Raw genomic sequence first — 8,604 nt, 5'->3', positions numbered from 1 at the left:
TATCCGCCTGTTACTGCTGTAAGATAATTAAGAACCATCCTATGCTGAACTAGTTCTGTTTTGTAAGCTTGAAGTTCTCTTCCAGTGTATCTAAACGTGTCATCATACATTTCAGTGATATTATCTAACAAATTGGCGAGTGCGGAAATGTATCTATAATTCATCACTCCTCGAGCGGTGCGAGTGAAATCTAACGCTACCAGAACCTGAATCCCGGTGGATTCATGGATAAGATCAGAGGCCGGATGCTCTAACCTTTCTGACAGTTGTCTTTTAACTCGGTGCTCGTAATGAGTGTGAGTATAAGGAGCTTGGGCACCACGGTGTATGTCCTTCATTTTGTCATGTGTAACAGTCATCACTTCAGGCAATACTTTTCCAATATAACACAATCCTTCAGAGTTTGGGGCAAGCCACTTGTACGCCTTTCTCCCGCATATGAAATATGCGTCATCGGGGAGAACATATGGGACGGAGAAGGACATGACCATGTTACAAACCTTCTAGGTGAAATCTCCTGACCCTAATTCTTCCATCTGCCTAATGCACGTATCAGTTTGTACGATATGTGCACAGTATCCTGGTGATACCTCTCCAACTCTAGTAATCCTATTTCCTAAGGTATATCGATACCGGAAAGATTTTCCTCTACTGGCTATGTGGCGTACCAGCTCTGTATCTGTAGGCATTCTATCTGCTCTGTGTGAAAAGGTCATGGTAAGGTTGCTCCATGACACCTCCCAATTTCCCGGTTTTCTGGGATTGGAGATATTGAAACATAAGAGGGACCTATCCACATGGTATTGGTGGAGCTTCAAACTAGGAGGGCTGGAGATATTAAACCTCCGGTCCACCGGTCTCCCACCACTTAGCTCAAGTACCTCCCCTAACGTTAAAGGAAATGGTACTAGCCCTGATTTGCTATGACCCTGAGGTACTTGAGAGCATACCCAACAATCTGTTTGGTTTAACACGTTACCCACTAAAGAGTGATAGTCACTCAATGGATGCCGGTCTATATGGATATTAAAACTAGATTGGCATTTCTTTATGCATCCATCTTCAACCAGATTATCACAGAGCCTACAGATACAATTTTCTTCAGCTAACAATCCATCACAATTTCTTCTATCGGATCGTTTTCTGATACTCGCCTTTGCTTGTTGGTTTGGTTGATCTTGGAAAACTACGCCTCCATCATCATAATCGGAACCCATTCCAGAACCTCTCTCGACCTCTATGGTACTCTCGCCGGAACAGACTGCTCTGGTCAACATCATGGTTAACATCAAAATCCGGATCACAGTCTCTTGGGGCAAGTCCATCTTACAGGATGAGAGAAGAAGAAATTTGTAAAGGGGGTATAAGAAAACAGTTTGAGGGGGAGAGAACTTGTTACGATAATAAGTTCTCTCGTCTTGTTGTTCTTCTTGTTCTGCTGTCCTCTCAAAGGTGCTGTCTCTCAGTCTTCCAAACGACCATTCTGGTGATGCAATATTCCTTCCCAACCGACGATCTTTCTGTAAGGAGCAAAAATCTGGCATTACCATTGGTCCTACTGAGGGGTGACATACCATCTTTAAACCATGGAAACATGAGTGAGAAGAGAGAGAAAGCACAAAAAGGAAAAAAAAAAGATAGAGAACAATTCATGTGCATATATACATTACCTAACTCGACAATAACCATCAATAAGAAAAGAGAAACAAAACATTTTTAAACATTGTCAACATTGAGAAAACCTTGTTAGCATTAGAAAAACATTGTCAGACTTATTAGGCTGTCATATCTATGTGTCTACTGGTCTCTTTGAGCAGTCCCTCCCCACCAGCACCTGCATTACTCCACTGTCTGTATCTGGCCAGAAATACATTGTGGCGGAGGTCATGCTGGGGTTTGGTAGACTTCTGCAAGGACCAAGTGGATATGTAATGTGTGAATTCTTACCAATACTAGTCAGAGATGGGGATAGAGAGAGAGAGAAAAAAAAACATTTTTCACAAATACATTTACAACTTTTCACCTGGTCATTCCTGTCTTCAGTGAATGACCTCCCACTTCCTTAACCGTTACCTCAGGCTTGCCTCCATTCCTAATAATCACCTTTCCTGCCTATGTGATCCCTGATTATAATGGTGTGTATTGTAATTTTGCTCATTTCTTGGTCTAGGGGGTCTAACTTTATGTAGGCTGTTACAGTTGCTAGCATAATGCCCTTCTCTCCTACAATGATAACAAATCCTGGGCTTCCTCCACGTGTCAATGACCTGAGGTTTTGGTTGATTTGATGCCTCCTCAAACGCTCGGATGCTCATCATCATCAATCGTTTCCCCTGTACTTCCCTGATTTCTTGGATTTTATGATTATGGTGTTGTCTTTCTCTTGATCTACAATCTCTTGCAATGTGTCCCTTTTTATGACAATTGTAACAGATTTCCATATCTGGATTTCTCGCAGGGGTGTGTGGCTTTTGTTGGGGTGGTCTTGTGGTTTGGGCCTGTATATTTGCTGCCATTAACTTATCTCTTAGTGACTCTCTGTACCTGGTGATATTCTGATCATGATTAATGACGGCCTCTCTTAGTGCGGCCACCGAGATCTCTCTCCAGTTTGGGTTGGTGGTCTGTACCTTTGTTTTTAATTCATCCTTTAAACCATTCATTAATACCTTAACCGCTATTCCTTTATGTTGTGCATTTGTCTTGATGTCTGCGATCCCAGTGTTTCTAGCCATTATTTGCAGTGCTCGATTGAAATAATTAGAAACATTTTCCTTTTCGTTTTGCCTTATGGAGAAAATTTCATTCCACTTGACAGCAGCTGGGAAATATATTCCTAACTGTCGGTTAATCTGCCTAATACATTCCTGATTGTGTTCTTCCATACAAGGTACCTCCGTGTTTAATTTACAATCAGCAATGAACTTTTCAGGGTCAACACTGGAGGGCAAACATGCCCTCAGCACTGTCCGCCATTCTTTGTTGGTGGGTTCTGTGGCGTTTCCTAGTTCTTTAATAAACCTTTGACATTTGGCTAGATTTTTCCTAGGATCAGGAAATTCAGACATAATTGATCTCAATTCGGTCCGGGACAAGAGACAGCGCATTGCACTGTCCTTGACGGGAATGATTCCCTGATCGTCAGTCTTCCCATTGGGGACTGAGATCACCCTGGCCAGATCGAGCTCAGTTACATCATCTTGTGTTGGTCTTACAATATGGGGTACATCTGTTTGTGCGTGATATGAAACATTGTACGTACCTGTGGACACGACCTCACCTGACCCTCCGTTAGGGGGTTCGATTATTGCCTTTACCAATTTGGTCGCGTCCACCTGGATGGCTTTTGTGATGGTTGCTGGAAGAGGTGCTGACATCGTTCTGGGCTCACTTTCTTGTTTGTATTCCTGAGGGAGGTTTGACATGGGGTGCAACTTGCACAGGTTAATAGTCGTACATTCAACAGTATTACAATAATCATTGTTACAGTTATTACATTTATTCTTATAATCTATACTACAGTTGCTAAGAGCGTTTTTATTGTTCAACCTTGTGCTTTTCTCCGCAACCATAATCCTCCCTGATGCCATGTCTCTCCTCTCAAGATAAGACTCAGAAAGGTCAATTGAATCTCTTTGTAATTCACCTTCCTGTTGCCATAACTGCAAATAATCATAATGTTTACTTCGTCTCTTTGTTGGTTCGATGAGACATATCCTCCTCCTTAAATTTTGTAACACGTCTGGACTGAAGCTACCTATTCTTGGGAATTTGTCCCTGTCTTGTACAGTCATTCTCTCCCATTCATCACATAAAGATTCTGTGTGACTTCCGTATTTTTCACCCATGATGTACCTTGCCGACCCAACGGGTCGGTTCTCTGAATCAACCCGAACCGAGGTTGATCGCCCCCTACCTGAACAACTGGCCCCCATAATTCTGCAGGTGTTGCTTATTCCTCCTTGGATCTTTATCTCAAGGTTTTCAGCGAACCCTTACAAACAAACCAAGATGTCCTGGGCAGGCCGGCGGTGGCGGTTTGCCAAGTACCCCACTTACTTCTCGCCCACGTTGGCCAGTACTGCAATCACTGTAACCAGAGCTGCTGTACCCAACCCAGGGCCCCTGTGAACCTTTATTTACTGGGGCGCGTTCCCCAGCAAGTATCGGTTGTTGGATAGTTCCTGAGTGACCAGCGAACTTCCCTTCCAAAAATAAAAAATTACACAAATCACGTCAGAATGTACAGATAGCGTTTGTGACCACTTTACTCTAATGGTATTAGGTCAGATTACTAACTACTGCACACAATTACGTGCGGTCCAATCGTTCAGTACATAAGCACTACTTGTCATGTACTGAAAGATCAATGGAATCGATGTTTCCGGCCGCGATTCCTTCAGCAAGAGCTTATGGCCTATATGGGTTCTGCACCAACACCCCAGGCGTTGTGCCTCTTGTACCTTTATAGCGGACCTCTTTGTCTTTAATGACCTCCTGGTCTGTTACCTTATGACCTCCTGGTCTGTTACATTATGACCTCCTGGTCTGTTACCTTATGGTCCGCTATACTCTAATGCTCAAATATTATTTAACCAGGGATGCCTCCCTAGCCACCGTATATGTCACTTACACGTGTGTCCCTTGACGAGTACCCGACTTTCCTTTTGGTTCCACCTTAAAGTTATATAAACTTTTGTATACAAAACCACACTCACTCAACACATGTACACTTTTGTTTCTATATCTATTTCTGCGCAGAAATTGTCTTCAGTCCAACAGTGTTACTAATTAGGAGCAGGATCTGTTAAACTAAATTTCAGATTTTCCAAAAATAGATTTGCGTTATTTACCGCGTCGCGTTATTTACCGCTGTGCGTTACTTATCGCCTTTGCGCTAATTATCGCTTTGCGCTAATTCAACTTTTCGTGACTTGAGCTACATGGGCGTAACCAGACGCTACGTTGCGTAATGTACGCTGCGTGCGTCTGCCGTTTGGATTGCGTACGCAAGTCTTTTGTTAGGGACACGTGTACGCAAAACAAAGATCCACCGTAACACAATTTCTACCTTTATCACTGTAGATGATCCCTGATCATCTACCGCACACCACACTGACTGTCTTATCTCCCAGACAAGCCGTGTGTTGGTCTATACTTTAACTATTACCTCTACTATGGAATAACAGCAAATCTCTTTTTTTCACTTTCTATCAACTATAAAACTTGGCAAACAGGAATAGTGATATACGAAATTTGAAAAAGAAATACAGATAAATGTATGCGTGCGTGTATACGCAAGACAGAAGAAAAATAAAACAGTTTTAAAAGACACAAGCGTTTTGTTCTTACTTCCGGTTCCCGGATTCCTTCAGCACTCTTTATCTAAGCGAAGCAGACGCTTATCCAATCAGCACTGCAAGGAATATGATCCCGCCCTTTGCTGATGGATAATGTCTGCTGATCTACCTAGTGCAGATATGAGAAGGATAGGATGAGTCCCCAATTGACAATACTAAATTCCCTTGTCGTATAAACAACCCTTTATGAAGCTAAGAACGCTGTACGCTGTTTACTTAAGAAGTACCGTAATGGTACGCTAGTTGCGTAACGATCGCTCAGCCGTAGGCGAGACGCTCAAGCGTCACGTTCGCTCACGGCCCAGCGATCACAGGACACGTTATTGGCTATGACTAGAGTAATGATTCGCTATGGCGTAGCGGACGCTCGAGACCACGAGGAGATCACCAGCGGCGCAGACGCTCACAACGCTATACCTTTATGTCTAAACCTTATACCAAAGAAATACACAGAATACCTTAATGTGAATACAGGGTGTAAGTGCAACCTTGTGTAACCTGACTAACTACAAAGCTGCTTGAGCGTCACCGACGCTCAAGTGAACACTTAACACTATAGAAAATACACAGATACTGGTTTAGGTTCCAAAGCCTATTAACTGTATTATATCTAGTATACTTGTAAAAAGGGGATAACAGTACAAATGATACACTACAATATAACAGAGACTTCCTAACCACAGAACTAAACAATACTATCTAATACAATACAATACTAGTCTAGGGGAGATACGAGAGAGAGAGAGAAGGGAAAGAGAGAGAGAGAGACGGAGAGAGATGAGAGAAATTGGCTCACAGAAAGACAATGATAACGGAGAGAAACTTACGCACAAGGGTAAACGATCGCATGCGCCTGGACATCCAGCACCCGATTTTCAGCAATGAGAACCGTTGAAGAGTGAGAGCTGGATGTGGTCGGCCTGCCTATTTATGCCCCACACACAATGCAATCCTACAGTCCCTACAATCCCATTGTCCATTGGACGTCGGAATTCGGCCCTGCATCATAACAAAAGGTCATAGGTTGATTCATACAGGTGGGCTGTGACGATTTCAAACAGCTCAGGTGGGTGGGGAACTAGGTTTCCCGCCGCATACCTGAGTATGAGTAAATAGTAGAAATGGACATAAACTTCTTATGTCCATAACTATTCGCACGAGCGATTAATACGCTCCAAACCAACACCGGAATATTGCTAATTAAATACTCTTCCGATGGGTACCAAACACTGCTGTATGATTCCTGTTAGACCCTTCGTACGATACAAAGAGGGATTCCTTAGCTCAGGGACCTTCTATATTAACCAAACTTTCAGAAACTATCAAAGGGACCATGATCTATAAACTACATTAATTGTGAAAATATGTAACGAATGAGTCGCACGCTACGACTACATAAACTCTACCGCAAATACGCATACCGCGCCTGCGAGTGCACGCTATTGCGGGTATGCGCCTTCACGGGAGAGCGTACGCATGCGCAGCACGGACCAGTGTGCGGTGCAAATATGGCAACGTGCATAGAGACATTTTTCTGACTTTGACATTCCTTATATGGCCACCGAAGTCCAGCTTCTTCTAACTACATCCCCCAGAATCCTTAGCGTTTTTGTATAATCGGAGGTTAATTTGAGAGTTTAAGCTTTTTAACTTATTTGGGATTCTCCTTTTGGGATCTAACAGTATATTGGGGTTTTAATGTGTAATATCTTTATACGATTTAACCATGTTTCAATAAAAATGTGATATGTGTTCAATTAATGATGTAATTTCCTGCTACTCATGGATTTGATGTCTGTACCATAAATATGGAGACTCCTCACAGTACAGGCAGTTCTTGATAAAGGTCCTGTTAAAGACCGAAACGCGTTGAACGAACGGTACTGTGAGTAGCCTTGAATGACCAAAGTTGGAACTTTTTTTTTTAAACTGGATTTTTGCTGTTTAATTTTTTAAAATTTTTTATTATTGTATATTCTGCAAAGCACTTTGTGGTGCACTTTGGAACTTTTCTGGAAATAAATTCCCTCTTTTTAATTACATGAGGAACTTCCATTTTTTATCCTGTATACTCTGTAAGGAATAATTTCCTGTTGGATTTCATACAACCCCGGCCAAAAGATACCTTGATAGGAGTCGACCCTCGATATATCCAGTGAGTTGTGGTACGCATATCCTTTAGAGAACAAAAGATACCTTTATACATTTTTCCCAACTACAAATTGTGTAAGTTGGGGTACGCATCTAACAGATTTTAAAGATACCTTTATGTGATTTGACATTGCATCTTCAGTGTGAGTTTTGGGTACGCCCCTAAGATTTGCATCGTACTATCATAAAGACACTGATTTATCAAAGATACCTTTATGGGATTCCACTCACTTGTTTCTGTGTGAGTGGGGTACGCCCTCTTATTTCTTTGAGCTGTGAAAGTATCTAGAGTGGTGTGAAACTATTCTACACATTTGTTTTTTTCCTGTCTTTTATGAACACTGGAACTACTATATGACACTCCGAGAGAGGGAAAAAAATCACATATCAGAGAAGATCTCAAGTTTCCATATGAAGGATACCTGTATTCCTCTTCAAAGAAGGGATGTATTTTATATTTTGAGTATTTCATATGCGCCCTGTACACAAATAGGCACCACCCCATATTTTTCCATTGCATATTGTTTTTTTGTAAAATTGGTGATTTTACTTTGGCGTCTATAGTGGACGGGCAGCATTGCGCCACACAGGCGAACGGTTCAAAATTTATTTTCTGTATGATGGCATCTTGTCTCAACAAGAAGCTAGAGTGCTATTGTTCCAGGTGACCCACAAGCGGTGGTGGTGGACGCTCTGGTGACTCCATGGTGTTACCAGATGGTTTACGTGTTCCCACCTCTTCCGCTGATCCCAGGAATTCTCAAAAGAATAAAGGGAAAAGGTTCAAGCAATTTTCATTGCTCCGGATTGGCAGAGAAGGGTCTGGTAAGTGGATTTCCTGGGGTTGCTCCTGGAGGACCCGTGGCCTCTACCTCTGCGAGAGGATCTTTTGCAGCAGGGGCCATTCATCTATCAAGACTTACCATGGCTACGTTTGACGGCATGGAAGTTGAGCGTCAGATTTTAGCCCGGAAAGGTATTCCGGACAAGTTTATTCCAACCCGGATTCAGGCCTAGGAAAGGGGTAACGTCTAGACATCACCACCGTATTTGGAAAAAGTATGTATCGTGGTGTGAACACAAGAAATTTCCT

This window comes from Pseudophryne corroboree, chromosome 7 (assembly GCF_028390025.1).
Source record: "Pseudophryne corroboree isolate aPseCor3 chromosome 7, aPseCor3.hap2, whole genome shotgun sequence".
In the NCBI taxonomy this organism is placed as follows: Eukaryota; Metazoa; Chordata; class Amphibia; order Anura; family Myobatrachidae; genus Pseudophryne; species Pseudophryne corroboree.
The sequence above is the reverse complement of the archived record's forward strand: the minus strand, read 5'-3'. Positions refer to the sequence as shown.